We start from the raw sequence: 12,281 nt of genomic DNA, 5'->3' as shown, positions 1-12,281 counted from the left end.
AGACCTAACTTTGCCTGACTTCAAAATCCAACATTGATCTGAATTCAAAATCCAACGTCGATCTGGATACAGCAAACTGACAACATAAATGTTTTTCCAGTATAAGTCTGTGGACATTTATTATGAAATTTTAGCTTACAACCTAAAGGGTTTCTGCAGGTCTTAAATAGTCTTACTTACGTTCCATGATATTTGCAGGCTCTCTATCAACACTAACGCCGCATTCACACAGTCCGTCAGCGTTAACGCTTAACGGAAGGCTTGTCTGAAGCGTGTCCAACAGCCAATCACTGTGGCCGCAACACAAGCTCCGGTCTTCCATAAACGTAATTGGCTGGCTCTGCCTAGGTTATTTGCAGAAGGCGATATGATTGGCTGACGCACGCGTTGCCGCTTGAAAAGTTGAGAAATGTTCAACTTCTGCCACGAGCAACGGCACTGACGCGGCGCCGACGGATCCACAATTCAGTTCGCCAACGCTTGACGTCACCCATTAAAAGTGAATGGGAAGCGTCAACGCTTACGCCCCGTGTGAATGCGGCGTAAGACCTTGTTCACACTGTCAGTCCAAATCTGATCTTGGTGCATATCCTATTGGACAGACTCACTCTCCACATTGTGTATCACAACTGTTCAGATCTGTTTCTACGGCAATGACGTCTCGACATCTGACGTGTTTATGTTTTACGTGATGCATAAGCATGACGTAACCAAAATGCGATCAGAACGGTCAGACTGAAATGGATTTCCAGAAATGCGATTTGAAAAGGATTTCAAACCACCTCTGGATGTAACCTGAATCTGATTAGAAAAAAACTGATTTCATATGATTTTTGGCCGGTTACACGTTCTAGATTGGATTCCAATTGTATATGCACTAAAATCGGATTTGGACTGACAGTGTGAACAAGGTCTAATACACCTCTTCATTTACTTCAAGTTTTAGAGATTAAAAGCTTAAACAAGAATCTCGAGTTCTCATTATTCCTGTTACTTTTACTTTTTTAATACTCAAGTACAATTTTAATGTGGTACTTTTTTCTTTTACTCAAGTATGATTCTGGCCAGATACTTTTACTTTTAATTGAGTAAAATTTACACTCAGTACTTGTACTTTCACTTGAGTACTTTTCACTTTAAGTACTTTTTACATCTTTATTGATAGCACACATACAGTACTGTGCAAAAGTCTTAGGCCACCACCACCAGACTTGCTGTTTTAATGTCCATCCATATTTATTTTTCAATCTATTTTATTAAGATACAAACAGAAAATACGGGAAATATGTACAAAAGAAAAAAACTATTTTTCAGGACTAAATGTTTTCTTTAAGCATCATTTGTCCATACTCCCTACTGAAAAATCCAGATAAGACCAGCATAAGCTGGTCAGCTGGTTTTAGCTGGTCTCCCAGTTTGGATTTAGCTGGTATTGCTGGTGTAGCAAGCTGGTCTAGCTGTGTTTTGGTCACTTTTTAAGCTGGTCTAGCTGGACTTAGCTGATCAGGCTGAAAGACCAGCTGACCCACCAGCTTGACTAGCTTTGCCAGACTGGGAGGACCAGCTTTAAACAGCAACTGCCATCAACTTACACTTCAAATTTAACTTCAAACCAGAAGCTTTGAAAAAATGTGACACTAAATTAATGGCAGCTGGGATCTGGTCTGCATCCCTAAGAAACAGAGTAGTATCATCAGTTGTGACGTTCGCGAACGATCCAAATCTTTTGAACGGCTCATAAACATGAACGATGGGAGCCGAGTCGCGGCTGGAGGGGAGCCGTTCTTTCTGTTATTCTTTTTTCCTATGCGTGTTTCACAGATGCACACAAATTAGCTCCTCCGCGAGACAGAACAGTTATAGGGGGAGGGGCGCAAAGTTTATTTTACTTATTTGCAAAGTTTACAGTAGTTAGCTATAGTAGTAATAGTGGACTGTACGTAGACATTTCAATTATATTTATTCTAATTGTATCCACAGTATATCTCTACTACTTTAAATATTTTTTGTTATCTATCAAAATGTTCTTTTTGATACTGTTCTTGAATGGAATTTTTTCACTAAAAGCTGTTTTGCACAGACATTCATTGCAGCCCACTTTGTTATTGTTCATTTAAGACCTGAAGGGGCTGATGTCTTATTTGCAAAGTTTACAGTAGTAATAGTGGACTGTATGTAGACATTTCCATTTTATTTGTTCTAATTTCCTTTGAACGGCTCTTTGAAAGGAACGGATCGCCAAGATCCGGATCCCCTTAAAGAGCCATAAATCCCATCACTATTGACTAGTAATACTGCCCTACAAAGGCTAAGTGTAGTAACTACGCAAACACTGAAACTGAGTAAAATGTTTGCAGGATGTTCATGTTGTCACGGTAGGAAATCCACTGTTTCCTCCGTGTCATGTTTGTGTGTGTGTTTGTTACTCACAGCTCTGCCATGTGCTCGTTAGGCTGATGCCGCTCACCTGTGTGTTGATTGCCTCGCTCCAGCTGCTCATCATTACATCTCCTCCATAAATACTCACATGACTCTCTGTTCCCTGCCAGATGATCACTTTCTGTTTGGTCCTCGTGTTGTGTGGTTCTTCGTCTCTGTCTTGGATTACGAGTCGCATTGTGGATTGTTTATTGTCGTCGTCGTCTCCGTGTGGATGTTCCGTGCACAGTCTGGATTTACCACTGCTCACCACTCCACCAACGCCGCACTCAATAATCATCTACCACCGTAGTCCTCGTCACCATTGCCAACAACACCGGACATTTCCTGCTTGTGTCTTTTCTCTCTCTGTGTTTATAAATAAACATTGTGTTTTCACCTGCAATTGCTTCCGCTCAGTTCGTGTCATTACAGAATCATCTGGCCATACATGGAAGCAGCAGGAGACCAACCCACGGCCACGCTGGAGGAATTTCTCCAGCGAACTCTGGCTCGGATGGATCTTCAGGACCAGTCGATCAACGAAATGCGAAAGGCCGTCCATCCAATGGTGACGAAGGTGTCCGAGCTCTCTCAGCGTTCCTCTCATCCTTCGCTTCCCACTGCGCCACCCACACCGCCCGCACCATCTTCTCCTCCAGGGGGTGGCTTTCATCCGGAGCCCCGATTACCGATCCCTGAGAAATACTCCGGTGAGCCTAATTATTGCCGTACATTTCTGTCTCACTGTTCTCTGCACTTCGCTCAACAGCCCCGATCGTTCTTCCTCGAGGAGACCAAGGTGGCGTTTACTCTCTCCCTACTGAAGGGCAAGGCTGCCCTCTGGGGGACGGCGGTGTGGGAGAATAATGACGTCTGCTGTTCTTCGTTCACCCTCTTATCTGAGGAAATGAAGAGGGTGTTCGACCGCTCCGTCGCCGGGAGAGAAGCTGCTCGCCTCCTCACCGAGCTAAGACAAGAGAACCGAACTGTATCTGACTACGCGATCGAGTTCCGGACCCTGGCGGCGGAGTGTAAGTGGAACGAGGAGGCGCAGTGGGATCATTTCCTGCATGGGCTTTCGGAGCGTATCCAGCGGGAGATCGTCACCTCTGAACTACCCACATCTCTCAACGGGCTGGTGGATCTGGCTATCCGGGTCGACGCTAGGCTGACCGTAGCGGACCGTAGACGGAGACCTACCAGCATACAGCGCCGACCTGAGTCGTCCAGCCCTCCCAGAAAGACGCCTAGCAACGTTCTCCCCGATCCTGAGCCCATGCAGGTGGGTAGAGCTCGGCTTTCCCGGGAGGAGAGAAACCGGCGGAGATCCCTTGGTCTTTGTTTGTACTGTGGCGAGACGGGTCATAACTGCCAGAGATGTCCGGTAAAAGACCAAGCCCGATAGTAAGACGGAGGCTACTATCGGGCGGGATCTCTGCTCGCAAGACCTCGACGACATCAACTCTCCTTCCGGTGAAACTACGGTGGTCCACCAAATCACACACCGACCACGCACTACTGGACTCCGGGGCAGAGGGGAATTTCATTGACTTTTCACTTGCACGTAAGCTACAAATCCCCGTCATCCCACTTACTCACCAGATTGCACCCTTCGCTCTCAATGGACAGGAATTACCCACCATCAGTCACACCACTGCCCCCATCACTCTTATCACCTCAGGCAACCATACCGAGAAGATCTCCTTTTTTGTTACAGACATCTCACTCTCTCCCATCGTCCTTGGTCATCCCTGGCTCCATACCCATAACCCTAAGGTCGACTGGAGACTGGGCTCAGTCACCAGCTGGAGCGAGGAGTGTCATAAGTCTTGTCTTGTCTCTGCGTGTCTTACTGTTTCTGAGTCTGTGTTTCAGGGGGAAGCAGTGGATTTGGCTAACGTGCCCGCGGAGTACCACGACCTGAAGGAGGTGTTCAGTAAGTCTCGGGCTGATTCTCTCCCTCCTCATCGTCCCTATGACTGTGCCATAGATTTATTGCCAGGTACGTTTCCGCCTAAAGGCAAGTTATACTCTCTATCCGTTCCTGAGATGGAGGCCATGGAGAAATACATTTCTGATTCTCTGGCAACGGGGTTCATTCGTCCTTCCTCTTCTCCAGCGGGGGCGGGGTTCTTTTTTGTGGGGAAGAAGGACGGATCCTTGCGACCTTGTATTGATTACCGAGGGCTGAATAACATAACGGTAAAGAATACTTATCCTTTGCCGTTGATGTCTTCAGCCTTCGAGAGGTTGCAGGGAGCGTCTCTCTTCACTAAATTGGACTTACGTAATGCTTATCATTTGGTTCGCATCAGGAAGGGGGATGAATGGAAGACTGCTTTTAACACCCCTCGTGGCCATTTTGAGTACTGCGTGATGCCTTTCGGTCTCACAAACTCGCCAGCAGTCTTCCAAGCACTCGTTAATGACGTGTTGCGAGACATGGTAGATCAGTTTATTTATGTTTACCTGGATGACATACTGATTTTTTCTTCGTCTCTCCAGGAACATTTGCAACACGTACGACGAGTGCTTCTGCGGTTGCTAGAGAATGGGCTTTTTGTCAAGGCGGAAAAATGCGTTTTTCATGCACAGTCTGTTTCTTTTCTAGGACACATCATTTCGACTGAGGGTGTTCGCATGGATCCTGAGAAGGTTAAGGCTGTGGTTGATTGGCCATCCCCAGAGTCTCGCAAGGCCCTGCAGAGATTTCTGGGGTTCGCCAATTTTTACCGGCGTTTCATTCGCAATTTCAGCCAACTAGCCGCACCTCTGACCGCCTTGACCTCCCCTAGTTTGACGTTCAGGTGGTCAGACGCAGCCGAGGCTGCGTTTGCCAAACTGAAAAGCTGCTTTCTTTCAGCTCCCATTCTCGTCTCACCTGATCGCACACGTCAATTCATAGTGGAGGTCGATGCGTCAGAGGTGGGGGTAGGAGCAGTGCTTTCCCAGCGCGCATCCTCAGACGGAAAGGTTCATCCTTGCGCGTATTTTTCTCATCGCTTATCTCCTGCGGAAGTTAATTATGACATTGGCAATCGAGAGTTGTTGGCAGTCAAGTTAGCACTGGAAGAATGGCGTCACTGGCTTGAAGGGTCAGGGGTACCCTTTATTGTATGGACGGACCATAAGAATCTCGAATACATTAGAACCGCCAAAAGACTTAACTCCAGGCAGGCTCGGTGGGCTTTGTTTTTCGGTCGTTTCGATTTTACTCTTTCTTACCGACCGGGTTCCAAGAACATCAAACCCGATGCTTTATCCCGCCTTTTTGAGCGTTCCGATCGTACTGCCACTCCCGAGCGGATTTTACCGGAGACCATCATTATCTCCGCGCTCAGATGGGAGGTCGAATCGAAGGTGTTGACAGCCTTAGAAGGGGTAACGCCCCCGGCCCGTTGCCCACCGAACCGCTTATTTGTGCCGGAGGAGTTACGGTCAGATGTCCTTCAGTGGGGTCATGGTTCCAGTGTTGCCTGTCATCCAGGGGTTAGTAGGACTAGATTCCTAGTTAAGCAACGATTTCGTCTTGGCTTGCTCGGTTTGTGCCACTGGTAAGACTTCCAATCGTCCTCCAGATGGGTTACTTTTACCGCTGTCAGTCCCTTCGAGACCCTGGTCCCACATCTCGCTAGACTTTATTACCGCCCTCCCACCCTCCCAGGGTAATACGGTGATTTTAACCGTAGTGGACCGGTTCTCGAAGGCGACTCACTTTATTCCCTTGCCCAAATTACCTTCAGCCAAGGAAACAGCGGTAACTGTCATTGACCACGTCTTCCGTATACATGGCGTCCCGACAGACGTGGTCTCTGACAGAGGTCCCCAATTCGTATCCAAATTTTGGCGTGAGTTTTGCAAATTGCTAGGAGCGACTGTTAGTCTTTCTTCAGGGTTCCATCCCCAGAGCAATGGCCAAACCGAGCGAGCCAATCAGGATGTCGAGAGGGTGTTACGATGTTTGGTTTCCAAGAATCCTTCGTCCTGGAGTCAACAACTCTCAGTTGTGGAGTACGCACACAACTCTCTGCCAGTGTCATCCACGGGCATGTCTCCTTTTAAGTGTAGTCTAGGTTACCAACCACCAAATTTTTCTAGTCTGGAATCCGAGGTTTCGGTCCCCTCCGCACACGCATTAGTCCAGAGGTGTCACCGCACCTGGACCAGAGCTCGTAGAGCTCTGCTCCAGGTGAGGTCGCGCACCAAGGCTAAGGCCGATCGCCACCGGTCGAAGCCTCCCCGTTACGTCGTCGGTCAAAGAGTGTGGCTTTCTACCCAGAACATTCCGATGCGTTCCGTCTCGAATAAACTTGCTCCCAAATTTATTGGCCCGTTTTCTGTTACCAAGATCATTAATCCGGTAACAGTGCGTCTGAGCCTTCCTCCGGCGTACAGGAGGGTTCACCCTGTGTTCCACGTCTCCAAAATTAAACCGGTGATTTTTTCCCGTCTTAATCCGCCTGTCCCGGTTCCCCCCCCGCCTCGTCTCGTTAATGGGGAACCGACTTATTCGGTTAATCGTATTCTGGACTCCAGACGGAGGGGACGCGGATTTCAGTACTTTGTGGATTGGGAAGGTTACGGTCCGGAGGAGAGAAGGTGGGTTCCTGCTCGGGACATACTGGATCACCGCCTTATTGATGTTTACAATCAACAGGTAAAGCAGGCTGGGAACGTCAAGGGGCGTTCCTAGGGGAGGGGGTACTGTCACGGTAGGAAATCCACTGTTTCCTCCGTGTCATGTTTGTGTGTGTGTTTGTTACTCACAGCTCTGCCATGTGCTCGTTAGGCTGATGCCGCTCACCTGTGTGTTGATTGCCTCGCTCCAGCTGCTCATCATTACATCTCCTCCATAAATACTCACATGACTCTCTGTTCCCTGCCAGATGATCACTTTCTGTTTGGTCCTCGTGTTGTGTGGTTCTTCGTCTCTGTCTTGGATTACGAGTCGCATTGTGGATTGTTTATTGTCGTCGTCGTCTCCGTGTGGATGTTCCGTGCACAGTCTGGATTTACCACTGCTCACCACTCCACCAACGCCGCACTCAATAATCATCTACCACCGTAGTCCTCGTCACCATTGCCAACAACACCGGACATTTCCTGCTTGTGTCTTTTCTCTCTCTGTGTTTATAAATAAACATTGTGTTTTCACCTGCAATTGCTTCCGCTCAGTTCGTGTCATTACACATGTAAGTATGATGACCTCTTATATAACAAAATATCAAGTTAAAATTGAATTTTTTATTCACTGCCCCTTTAAATCTTCCCAGAAATATTTGTAAAAATTGGTAGTTAGACCATCCTGACCAGGAGATTTACCTAAAGGCATTTTTTTTATCAATTTCTTCCAATCTCAGGTCTGTATCACAGCTTTCTTTAAATTCAATATCAATCTGCAGAATAAAATATTTTATATTTTCTACAAAATCTTGACCATATTTGACAGAATATGAGAAAGAATAAATATTACTATAAAATGAATAAACTTCCTCAGATATTAATTTGGGGTCTGTGTTTACCTTCTCATTAAAAATCGAACTATTCTGCCCTACAAAGCCAAAGCGCAGTAACTACGCATTTGGTCAAAATTGAGCTAAGGGTTGAAATGGGCTTTGTGAGATCTGATGTGTATTGTGACAAAGTCTCCTGGTTAATTTTTGTCACATTTCAGAGAAACGTGTGTGCCATAATTGCAGTAAGATGTTTGACTGGCATCTTTACGGGCATCTTTCTCGGTTTCAGTGTTTGCGTAGTTACTACATTCAGCTTTTGTGGGGAAGTTTTCACAGCATTGTTTTTTCTGTCTCCTCTTTTCTGACTAATAAAAATAAGTTGTATTCTTCTCTCCTTCCTTCAACCAATTTGCACGAGGCCGTACAAAAGCTCCTTGTGCTTTGATTAAATACAAATTATCTAATTTAGCTTGAAGAGAGAGTAATTTATCATCTTTTATCTTTTTATCTTTTAAAATTTCTGCATTAAACTTCCAGCAGTCTTTTCTAAAGGTATGTTTTGTTGGTGGTGTTAAAATTAATGAAATAAGGCAATGATCTGTCAAAGGAGCAGCAGAAATGAAAACAATAGTGGCAAACTCAGAATATTCCTTAGTAATAATAAGCCAAAAGTCTATCCGTGACTTAAAGGATCCATTTGGTTTGACCCATGAAAACTGAGACTTGAGATGCTTTATCGTCCAGATGTCATTAAGAGAATTTGACTGGCAAAGCTCCTGAAAAATGTTATTAAAATGGTGAGATCTGTCCAGCCACTCATCTGGTGCTAGATTAAATCACCTTCAATTAGTACACAATTTGTTTGAAATTTCGATTTAAGCTGTGTCAAAACATCAGTAATTTAAAAAGAAAAATCTTGTTTTGCCCACTGCTATTATACCCATAAACATTAACTAAAATAAGAAAAGTACCTTCACTATTAACCTCAACAGCAAGCCAATGACCAAGAACATCAGACTGGCAAGTCACAATCTTCCCAGGGCAATTGTTAAGGCATATGGCGACACCTGCTAAACGATAAGAGCCATGACTAAACAAAATTGTCTTTCCCCACTGCATCTTCAAAAAAACAGCATCTTCTTCAGTAGAGTCTGTTGTAGAAAAACAAAATGTGACTTCTGCCCCTCGCAAAACAAAAATATACCTTTGCGTTTTACATTGTCCTTTAGTCCCCTTGCATGTAACGAACAAAAAGATAGACGAGACTTCCACGAGAACATACGCTCACTGGAACTCACAGTGAAGGGATCGAGAGTGTCAATAAGCTATTGACAATGAGATTAGAAAAATAAAGTGCAACACTTACAAAAAAGCCTAACAAAAAACAACATTTCCCATTTTCCAAGACTTCATCATCAGGCTAAAATGTGCTTCCCTTCAAAGAAAGCAAAGGGACAGTGAAAGTATGCCACTTTCCCTTCAGCTTGTGCTTGTTTCATGTGTGGCCAAAGAACTCCCCTAGCCTGCTGGTTTTCTTTGTTCCTCAGCAAATTGAATGCCTGCCTCCTTGTACATGGTTCTTTAACAGAGTCCATATTTGATCTCTGTAGATTCGCTTTGAAAACTGTATGATGATCTGGCACGTGCAATTTCCTTCTCTTCTGCCAATACAATGAACCGTGTCAACCGCCTCTTCCATTTCCCAGTGCACATCAGTATCACCTCCTGTCAGATGTTCTTGTTATGCTTCTTGTTAAGTGTCTTTTGTAGCAATCCAATTTTCCCACCCTTGATCTCAGCTCTTTATTTTCTTTTTTACAGTTCCAGCTCCATTATAGACACCATCTGCTTTTGTGAGCTTTGATATCTTCCTTAACCTCAGAAATGGAGTTACAATCGTCATCCATTTTTTTTTTTTGGACAGCTCCTCCAGCTTTTTTTCCTGTTTGTCAGATCTTCTGCCAAGGGAGTGAATTGCCAGCATATCAGCATTAGAGACATCAATCACCTGATCAGGCCACACTTTTTTCATTATATGAACTTTGCTGGAAGTAACAAGTAGATTCTCAGCAGCATACAGTTGTGTACCTCCAAAATATGCTTGTTAGTTTCTGCAGACACCTACATCACGTTATCATGATCATTTCTGTTACTACTCACGATCTTCTCTTCAGAGTTACGTGATCTTCATGTCATCTTTAGATGATGAAAAAATGAACCTCTATCAAACCGTTTGGGAAAAGTCTAAAAATAAGAAATAAAACTTTGAGACTTTGCTGGTGATTAAACTATGCAGCTATCTAGTACGCCATCTTGGCCGAAAGTCAGCAGAAAGTAAACAGCTCTTTAGCAGACATCTTACAGACGTACCTTTTTCCTTGCTAAGTTGTTAGCAATTTAAGAAGACGGAGAGAAAATCATTACCAATGGAAATACAAAAACAAACTACCAAATTACAAATTCAGCTGATCAACAAACAAGGTAATGTAATGAATCTACATGTGCATGCAACAAATTTAGGGAACTGTCGTTTCCACTCTCTAAAGACCAGACTAAGATTGTGATAGATGCACTGGAGCGGCCTGGAAAAGACAAAGTGGATTATTGGAATTAGTGGATCTTTAGCAGAGTAACAGAACTCTTTAAGGGGGGTTGGCAGATGATGAGAAGGGCACCTCAGCTGATGAAGGCAGAAAGGCAGTGGCTCTAGCCAACATGCCACCCCCTGTGCAGAGACTCCCTGGTGAGCAGAGACTCCCTGGTGTCTTAAACACAGGCGTCTGTCTGTGTTGTCGGTTTCAAAGAAGCGAAAAAATGAACTGTTGGCCAATTTCTTAGAATGGTCCAAAGGCTCCAGAACAAATACAGTTATTATATGTGTATGTTATTACGTATTTGGGCGCATGTGTGTGCTCATGTGTTCTTGTGACACTGATATACATTAGGCAGCAATAAATGCCCAGTCTCCTTCCACTGGAAATGGTGGTCAATTATAAAATTTGTAATTACAGAGTCAACATGTTAATATACCTTATTTCAGAGTCATTTTTTTAATTCTCTACAACCTTTGAAATAACTGGTAAAAACAACCATAGCATGTTATTCAATCCTTATTTTATCTGATAATGAGCTAATTTATAATGAAAAGAATAGCTCAACATGAAGCTCTTGGTAACAAAGCGGCATAACACAACAGAAAGTATTAAGTTTGAAATAAATCTTTAAACTTGCTAGCACTTTTACAGCCATCCTGTAGTTTGTAGTCATTTAAAGTCCACAATCCTTTAGCCTGCAAAACAGCAGCTATGAGGTAAAGTATTAATTTTAAAAAGTGGCGATAGGTTTCCTGGGGTATTTTGTACCATAATGTCAACAGCAGGTCCTACAGTTCCCATATAGTGTGTGGGGGGGTGTTGATATAGCGCAAACCCATTTTTCCAAGTTGAACCACAAATATTCATCAAGTGAATTTGGAGGCCAAGGCATTAACAGAAATTCACCATCATGTTTTTCGAACCACTCTGGTACTGGCAGTGTGGCATATGCCGCATTAGGGGTTGTGTACACCAAAGCTTTTACGCCCGTGGCCGGCGCATGTTTCCAATTGTTTCCAATGGAAGCTCTGTGTTTTTCAAATAAGCCAGCAGCTAGCGGTTTTTCCGCGCTCACCGCTGAGCACTTAGGGTTGAAAAATGTTCAACTTTGGATGAAAAGCTCCGCTCGTCAATGTCAGTTCTCACGCGGCCATCCAATCACAGTGGAGGAGGGGCGGGACAAGTAGCACAGCAACCAACCGTCTCACAGCTGACGTATCAGAGCTACAAAGCGCTTAGCTGATGAAAGCTGGCACTCAGCTCAGCTGGCATTCGGTGTTGTCCAGGCATTTTCAGCCGCGTTTAAAAGTTTTGGTGTACACAACCCCTTATCCTGTTGGTAATAGGCTGTAGCCATTGCTGGCAGGGAACACAGTTGCCAGAAATGGGTGCACTTGGTCCACAATGATGTTCAGTTACCTGACAGCTGTCAGGAATGGTGCAGTTGTGATAACGTAGTCTAAAGTATCCCAGGAAAACATCGCCCAGCCTGTGGTCCTCCAACAGTTTATCCAGATGCCATTTCCTCTTGTGACGCACCAAGCCACTTTCTTCCAACTACCCACTGCCCAATCACAATAATAATGGGCCCATTTCATGCATTGTGGTGATGGAATACAGTTGGCATTGGATCTGTCTGGGACATTGGCTTTTCATGCCCACCCTCTAAAAATAGCTGGGTTATTTTTAACCCATAATGGGTAAATATTGGACAGTTATAATATCGGATTGATTACAATAGCTCAGAAGTTAGGTTAAAACAACCCAACATTGGTTCAATTTTAACCCAGCTGTGTGTTCTGTCCAATAT

This window comes from Paramisgurnus dabryanus, chromosome 9, assembly GCF_030506205.2.
Source record: "Paramisgurnus dabryanus chromosome 9, PD_genome_1.1, whole genome shotgun sequence".
NCBI classification, from domain to species: domain Eukaryota; kingdom Metazoa; phylum Chordata; class Actinopteri; order Cypriniformes; family Cobitidae; genus Paramisgurnus; species Paramisgurnus dabryanus.
The sequence above is the reverse complement of the archived record's forward strand: the minus strand, read 5'-3'. Positions refer to the sequence as shown.